Here is a 9,469-nt window from a genome sequence, read left to right as displayed (position 1 = left end):
AGGTTAAGGTTAGTGTAAGCCAATAACTGGTCAAGGTTATGGTTAGGGATGAGGCTTTGTCCAAATGAATGGAAGTCATTGCAGTGTCACAAGAAGATTAGCTGCCCAAACCCCTTGTGTGTGTGTGTGTGTGTGTGTGTGTGTGTGTGTGTGTGTGTGTGTGTGTGAGTGTGCTTGATTCTGGGTGTTAACCTCCACAGTTATCACTACAGAGTCTGTCGGTTGGTTGTAATCTGGTTTTCTCTGTCTGAATGCTGAAACACACAAGCATTCAAGAACTACTGTTAATAATTCTGGATAAAGTCCTCTTAGCAGTAGCCAAGTATCCATAGAAGACTGTAAAGTGTGGTCATGGCAGTACACATGATGGCATTCAAACAAAAAGAAAAAACATACCCACTTTAAATGCTTCATTAGGATTAACCCATGTGACAAACATTGACCGAATGAGGACCAGCAGCTCCTCCTGTGTCCTTGTCCTTGCTAAAAACTATGATTGTTTTTCTATGAACTGTGGTGAGAGAGAGTGAGTGAGAAAATGCTGGCTAACGGTGAGATTAAGCAGCAAACATACACCACACTTCAGAAAAATCTGAAGTATCAACTTTAACACTTGAAGAGGCTCAGGATTTTATTTTCCAGTGTTGGATTGTGACCACACAGTGTCATGGTCTGTATACATGCTCAGCTGAAGTCACACTTGTCACACAGTGAAATTATTAAGTCTAAGTATGGCTGTGTTCAGACCGGCAGTGACTTTGCATACATCAGCAAGATATCTGTTACAGGAGGGTGTGGCAGAAACAATAAATAAATACTGTACAAATATGCACAGTCATGCACAAAACTGTAAGTCAGATCTAACTATGTGTCTGAAATCAAGTTCACCCCGAATCAGAATTGTTTTGTGCCCAGATTTTATGGAACAATAAATACATCTATAATTAGTATTTAATTTTGGACTTGTGGGGCTTGTTTCAGGCACTGATGTGTTTATTTGAAAATTCAAACTGTGTAACCGTCTAGGCTAAAATTTACAGAACTACTTCATGTGAGTCAGGAGTGTCACTGGACTTAATAAACAAAGACTTGATAAGTAGAGTGAGCTATGAAGAAAGTGATGTACATTTGGTGTTAACTGTGTTTAGCTTAGGTCCAAGGCAAGAAATATTTGTCCTGAAAGAGTCACAAAAGAGCTCTAACCGCTCTGTGATTATTTCCAGACCAGCTATCAGTAAATAAACCAAAGAGTCACGAAGGAGGGAAAGAAAAAGAGGCAGAACACTTCTGTTAAAAGTTCAGCACTCTTAAAAACAAAAGAAAAACAACTTTATAAGAAGCAAAACAAACTGTCTTTAACTAGAAAGACTCACGTTTTTGGCAAAAACAACACTTTCTATCAAATATCTAATTTGTCAATTTTCAATACATCAGTCTGATTATCCAAACTAGCTGGTAAAAATAGTTCCAGACAGAAAGACAGTTGTGGAGCAGACTGTTTGGGTAAATGTCGGACAGGAACTCTGCACTACAGTGTTTGTTGGTATTTCCTGTCACTGACCCTGCAGTTATTATGCTGGAATCTGACCAGCTACTGTTCCCACCCTCCCACACACTCCAAGTGTCCTTATACATTGCATGAAAAAAAGTTGCACAGAGCAGAGACACATTTTCTCCTCTGGGACGGATATTGTCTGATACCTGAGCACCTGCTAGATCATTTTGTCTTTTATATCACGCTCCACATGGTTTCACTCTGCATGCAAGCAACTACTCGATGCTTGGCTAACTGGGATTAGGAGAGCACTGTATATAATAATATGTGTCAAACAATGGCCATCTATGTCTTTATGGACTGACATTAGGGTTAGTAAGGCTACATAAATTACATATTTCTTTGAGTGTGGCTTGTAGCACTGGAGATGAGTGAAAAAACGTGTTTGCTTGAGGAAGGGCATAGAAAACAGAGGTTCGTGCACTAAAAAAGGCTGTGGCTTTATGGACAAAAAAAATAATAATTAAAAATAATTGAATCAGAAGAAAACGAGACAATCCTGGGGAAATGCACAAAAGTACAAACACACTTATAAAATACCTTAAGGCAGCCTCACTACAAGCAGCAATTGTCTCATCTCTCACACAATGCACATGTGGCTCCTTATTCCACTCCTCGCCCCACCCTAATTGGACTAAACCATTGCATGACGTAAAGGTAGGTAAACTAAAATGGACAGAACTCAGTGAACTCACAGCAACATGTAAAAGCACCACTAAATAAATGTTACATTATACAATGAAACATGAACTGTTGAGGAAAAATATGATTCAAATGCTTGTCTTGTATTAAAATCACAACACCCATCTAATCAGGCCGACTACGGACTCACTAACCACACACAGGTGGCTTCACTGAGCCTGAAGGGTAGTATGAGAAAAGTTATGAGGGAAACTTTTCACACCATTCATGTTCATATTTATTATTGTTATACAACAATATGATTGATGAACTTCTGTCTACTGTGACTGTTGCTGTTGCATTACCCTAAATTAGAAAACTTTCTGTCTCAAGTAATAGTTTGAAAACTGCATGCTTCAATCATTATGTCATTCTTATACATCCTGTTTTCATCCCCTCTCATGAATGGCACTGTTCCTTCCGAGCTGTCATTTCCCTGGACATCGATGCCACAGTCAGCTGTACATCAGCTGGTCTCATCTGCCCCAATAGCAGTGCCCAAATTATTAGCCAATCATCTTGTTGCTTGTCTTAAATATGCTGTCTCTTCCTCACGCTGCTGTCATGTGCACCCTCCAACCTTCCCATCGCTACCACACTTTCACAGTCTCATCTGATCTGTCACTCTTCATCTCTCATCAGGTCTCATCAGGTCAACAACCAGCATCACCATCAGTGTCAGGACCTCACAGTGTTTTCCTAATCACTGTTCAGACAGAGACACATGTCCCTGAGGTCTGGGTATCTCCCCCATTGTGTCAAAGAGTCTTTTAAGACAACCAACCAATTATTTTCATTGGCGCATTTTTTAGTTCAGTCGATAATAAATGTATCTTCATTCACTAGTCTGCCATAATTATATTATACTTAACCAAGAATTACACGTGAAGCATATACGGACAAAAATGTACAGGCAGCACTTTTGGAAGTTCAGAAATAATATGAAGTGGAATAATTATTAATCTGCTCTAAATGTTTGTATGCCATTCCAAAACAATAGTATGGGAACTATCGATACTTGTCTCATGTGTTGATCAGAGTCGTGATTTCAGATTTGGGTGGGTCTCTGGGGATTTTAAGTTTGTGAATGGCTGACCTATTGTGTTGGTATCAGAAGGACTGAGCAAGTGTCAACAGTCTAACAAGTCTTCCTCTAGATTTCTGCTAGAGAGAAACCGCTATGTAACCTGATGGTGTACATTACTCTGTTCTGCTAAATGAAGACAACAACACTTTGCAAACACATGGGTGATTTGTTGGCCTGTAGCAGAGTGGGGATAGCTTCTGTATTGCAAGAAAATAGAGTTATTAGTTGTTGTTGTTTTTTTTAACGAGTATAAGGCCCTATTCAGACCTGGTCGTAAAAATCCACCCTGTGAAATCCAGTCCCAAGTGGACAGCATTAGGTTTGTCTGTTCACACCTGGCATCAATATGTGCCCTGGATGCCTCCCCTGTGACCACTTGTGATCAAATCTCACTTTCCTCCATTCTCTCTGCAAATACACACGGACATAAATTCAGCTTGTGAAGACCAAAATATGCGCTTAAGCAGCCTGATTGCACGGCTACATCTGGTGCACCAACATGGAGACTGTGCATGTCAGTGCAAGTGAATAGAGAAAGAAATAGATAGAGAAGTTCAGAAGGACTGAGTCAAAGCACAGCTCAACCATGATATGTGATTTAATTTAAAAAGAAAATAAATAAATCACCTCCTAATATTGTGTGAATGGCTACAATTGCTACATGGCTTTTATGAACTACCATTATATGATTTGTCCAGTTATGGCCAGAGTTAACAATAACTGCAGTGAGAACGTTAGTTATTTAACTCAGCATATCCCTTCAGCTGTGTGATGTTCTACTGAGGTCACAGTGAACCTCCGCTCAGCCAGCAATTAGGAGGTCAGAGTTCAGAGGTCAATGGACGGGTGGACAGAAGATGGGAAGTAGATAAAGTGCTACATTTAAGACAAAAGACAAGAGCTCTCTCGCTCGCTCTGATTCTTTGTGCTGAATAATAGAAAGCAACACATTCAGAAAAGATGCTAATAAGCGCAGTAAAAACAGATCAACCCTGTGGAGAAATCACTTTTACTCTCTGTCACATAGAGTACATAGAAAGCACCAGATGAGTTGTCAGGGGTCATGTGCTCACTGTATGTGTGTGTTTGTGTGAATATGAGTGGAATTGCTGAAGCAAACAGCTATGACACTTCCTCTGTTCTTTTTCATTTCCTTCTCTTTCTTTCCTCACAGGCTGGAGACCACGTATACACAAAGGCAGTTACATTATTCAGCTCTGACTCCAAAGTGAATCCCGAAAACAGAGCTTTCCAAAAATGATGACATAAGCTTCTCAGTGGGGTGGAGGGGGGAGCCTGTAAGGCTGCAGTAATATCTCATGTCATCTGTAACTTCTTTCTCTTTCAGTTGTACCTCATTCCCACTGGTCAAAACTTTTTTTTAGAAAAATCGGTGGGACTGTGTTTAACTGCCATTCAGGTCAAATGGCAGGTTTATTATCAGCTTTGGCTCCAATGTGCATTAATGGGACTGGCGTCATTTCCAGTGGTACACTAAAGCCGGTTTCACACAGGATGTGTGTGCAGTGTGTGACGCCAGCAGCTCATGCGCAGCTCTGTAGTTCACACAGGGTGCGTTGCGTGTAACTTCTGCTATGTTTAGCATAGAGTTCGCCTTTGAAAATCATAAAGCATCATTTTAAATAATGTCAACACTCCTCTGTACTGCAGATACCAGGACTCTTCAGCATGAAGCTGTGCATCATTGGTGCTGCATATTTTACAATAAATCTTTGTTGAGAAAAAAAAAAAGGGAAAAAAAAAGAAAAAAGAATGGAATCAGGGAACTGAATTTCCAGGGTGATTTTAGTTTGAAAGAGAAGCAGGAAGTGTTGGGTTTGTAGCATGTACAACAGATATGGATCAGTTTCACTGTATATTTTCTCACTGCTGTGAGACGTGTGGCTCACTGTAAAAAAGAGTTTGCGAGACATGAAACACTCGGACAGCGTGAGACGATCTCATTAGTCAACATGTGTGCCTAAATGAAAAGAGTGACGTGCCATGCCACACATGTTCCACAAACATTCCACATATGGAACATTAATACTTACTTTATTTTATTTGCTCCAAAAAATTGTTCACTTACCGTTGACTTTGGACACAGGACTGAAGTAAAAGATACAAAGTGGTAACAACTGCCACATTGTCACTGAGCTCCATTGTGTTGGTGTTTTCTTTTTCCTCCAACTTGTTTTGTTTCCGGCGTGTTTGAGAAGCCACATTTCATGCATGGTGACTCACCACAGAACAGACCAACCATAGCAATGAGACTGGTGTTAATGGCCCTTTTTAGTAGCTTCATCTAGGGTATATCTGCTAATTTTAGTGTGAAAGAGGCTAATTGCAATTTCGGGTCTGATCACACATCATTTGCCTGTATCCGTATTGATTGTATGGGACAATATTATGACCATAAAATAATAATTTGGTGAGTGAGGCTGTCAGTCCTCCTTCTAGCATCAAACAGCAGCTTAATCACAATTAATAAACTTCAGCAACTCAACAAACTGCAGCCTCCAGAATGTTAAGTCTTTGTGTCTGTCTTCTTTGCTGATGGAGCTCCTCATGAAAACAAACACATTCACAGATTAGAGAGTGTGTTTGTGTGTGTGTTATCTGTGGTATGCTATTAGACGGGTGATCCCCGCTGTGTTCACATCAGTTGATCGCGGATCAGTCAGATCAGATCCAGATTCAGGGCTTTGATCTTTTGTGTGTGTGTGTGTGTGTGTGTCCACTGTGTGTGTGAGGAGGGGCAGTCTGTGTGGGGTCAGGAGGAGAAGAGGATGAAGAAGGCGTGGCTGCTGACATTACTGAAAATGGAAGGAAATTACTGTTTATTCCACTGTATGCACGCACACACGCACACACACACACACACACGCATCTTGATTCAGTGAATGTAAGTTTTCCGCCTTTTGTCTCACTCACAGTCACAGAAAATACTTGTTTCTGATTGGCTGGAAACTGTCTGTTTGGTAACATAATGAGGACATGCAGAGGCAGTTGGTGGACCACTTAGTCATTAGCAGGACAAAAAGGTCAAGCAGATTCTTTTAACAACTGACTCTGACTCTTGTCTTGGACAGGTCAGACATGGAATTAACATGCATCTCAAGTGGGCCCAGACACAAGCTCTCAACAGGTCCCTCAAAATCAATCATTTCAAGACCACCAACAAGCCAGTTAGCTTCGGCTACATCCATATGACTATGTTTTCATTTGAAAAAAGTGTCTTCTGATTTAAAAAAAATAAAAATAAAAATCTGCATCCGGATGAGTGTTTTAGCTCTGTATGAGCAGTAAACTTATTCCATATTATCTAAAAACTGTAAAAAAAAAAAAAAAAATTATCAGTTCCAGTGTGAAACAGGAAACAGACTCTCTATAATTATTCACTTCGTTTCAGGAAGTGCTACTCACAAGAAACTTAGTTAAAAAGTAGGATTTATGTTATGAGTCTCTGGAAGTACGTGTTAACAGAGGCCTTTGTTCACCACTGATATTCAAGTTGTGGCCAATTAAAGCCAATCAAGAAGTAAATGCAGATTACTTAATTTTCAGAGCTTGAAAACTCGCATAGTGGTCGTGTGGACACTGGACATAGCCTAACCCTGGGTAAGAAAGTGATATTATTAATTATTATCAACCTTTCCCAGCTGGGTTCTTTCATGAGCTCACTTGCACATTATCCGGAGATTTGACAAGTAAGCTGACGAGAGAAGCTCTGAAAAATGCCATGACTTTTACTGATGTTTGTCTTCTCACATGTGGGCAATTTCAGTAACATGTACGGACTTCAGTGGATGTTTGAAAGCAGCTATAAAAACTCTGAAGAGGACAGCCCTGTCTCTTGTAACAAATTGGTTTATTGCTCGCCAGCAATTTTACTTTACATATCTTGGCGTCTGTCTGTCAGTTTGGCAGTTGCCTCAGAATACCAGGAGCCTTGGCTGCCATTACCATAGAGATGAAATCAGTTAGATGTGCAAATCATAGCAGTGATGGATTCAAAACTCTTTGTGACTTGCTGAACTGATTTAAACTTCAAATGCAGAGTTGTTGGTTTAATGTCAAGGAGAAACATAGATTTAAGCTCTCCAAAATGCACTTTGAGAGTTGTAGTTAACGTCTTTCTTGGACAGAACCTGGTACCTTTGACTTAAAATGAGTCAGGCATTTTCTAACACAATTCTTCTTTTGTCCCATTGATTTAACCAAGAGAGAGTCATAGCAATCCGGGGTGTCCTAAGTTGTTCCCACATGCCACATTACAGCTTTATTGTTCTCAGTTGCATATGTGTACATCAAAAACAGATGCTGGAGCCGTTTCTTAGCAATGGCGGTAAACAGATGCACTTCACATATCAGAGAGAACAGATTTTGAACATTAGCGGCACAGTGAAGCTCTGCGTTTACTGCCTTATATAGACATGTTCCTGTGGCTGAGGTCACTAACAGTTAGTTAGCCATGACATCTCTCTCTCTCTCTCTCTCACACACACACACACACATACTCACTCACTCACTCACATGAATATAGGTCAGTAAAATAAACTGTAAAGCAGGGAGGACTGTAAATATTTTAGCACTGATGTATGTGCAGTGACACACACACAGACACACACACACTCACACAATCTCTGGCCGTTCCTCCCTCTTGCTCTCTCACAGACTCACAGACCCCTCAGGGGGAGCTGGGGAGGGTTGGGGTGTCTGAACAGCTTGTGACATCTCCAGGCCATGATAACGTCTGCTAATTGGTTCCATCAGGCCAGTGTGTGTGTGCGTACTTGTATTTGTTAACTCTCTAAGGCCTTTTCTGGCATAAACATTGACCTTGTCAGGACCAGTAGACCTCATGGAGACTAAAACCTGGTCTTAATGAGGCAGAACCTCAGAACTGGCTAAGTTTATGGCTAAGATTTGAACTGTGGTTAAGGTTAGTGTAAGGTATTAACTGGCTATAGTTAAGGTTAGGGATAATGCTTTGTTTAGGCTGTCCAAATGAATGGAAGTCAATGCAATGTCCTCCGAAGAATAGTTGTACAAGCCTGTGTGTGTGTGTGTATATAAGTGTGCATGTGTGTTTGTTTGCGTGTGTGCGCACTCTGTTGTGATTGTAGTCATTACAAGTGTGTTTCAAGTAAATTAAAAGCTATTTTTTACCACCTCTCTCACCATGCTTTGAGCAAAAAGGGAACCCACTGTTGTTTGTGAATACAGGGAGCGTGAGGAGGCAAACACAAGAACATGCAGCTGTAAAAAACGGGGCGCAGTCACTTCACATGTGGATGTTTGGCCAGGAACAAAAATGTGCCTCTGACACCTTTCACAGGAGGTAGCAAACCAATTCACACCTCAGCAACTCTAATATAGCTTAACTGTGACCTGTGTCCACAACATCACCCAGATTACATACTGTATATCCAAAAGAGAAATCGGCTTATAAATGTTGTAGAAAATCCAAATGCTATATTACTATATGCTTTAAGTGTAATGAATATACAGATAATTAAGGTAGGGGTCATTTAGATTACTTATATACTACTGGTAAGTTGTGACTTCCCCACAAGATCAATAAAATCTCATCATGACTTATAATAATACATCAACATTTATTAGTTTATTACATTTCTTACACCTCTGTGACTGCAGCGGTTTTCAGTCCAGACTCTCACAGAGACAAGGAGCATCGTAAGGGATGTTGCAGGGACAGGGGGGATTCATTTGGGGGGGTGTGAATAAAAATAGATTCAATAAAAAAAGAAGTCTATACTTGGGTTTTTCACCAGACAGGGTAACTGAAGAAGCCTCTCAGATGGGATGAGAAAGTGACTTCTACAACGGCACAGTGACAGTTGCGTCACCTGACTGATGCATAGACCAAACGATGGTCTGCTAATGTGATCATGGAAGGACGCAAGAGTCCCAACTGTAAAAGTCCAATGAACAGGACCAGGGTTCATATGATTTTAATACATCAGCAATTAATTGCTACGCTCGCGTTCTGTGTGTGTGTGTGTGTGTGTGTGTGTGTGTGTGTGTGCGTGTGTGTGTATGTGTAGCCATATGTTGAATCACTAATGAGCTATAAGCCTGCAGCATTTAGACTGTGTGTGTGTTTGTGTGTGTATGTGTGT

The sequence above is a fragment of the Solea solea genome, chromosome 2 (assembly GCF_958295425.1).
Source record: "Solea solea chromosome 2, fSolSol10.1, whole genome shotgun sequence".
Lineage (NCBI taxonomy): Eukaryota > Metazoa > Chordata > Actinopteri > Pleuronectiformes > Soleidae > Solea > Solea solea.
The sequence above is the reverse complement of the archived record's forward strand: the minus strand, read 5'-3'. Positions refer to the sequence as shown.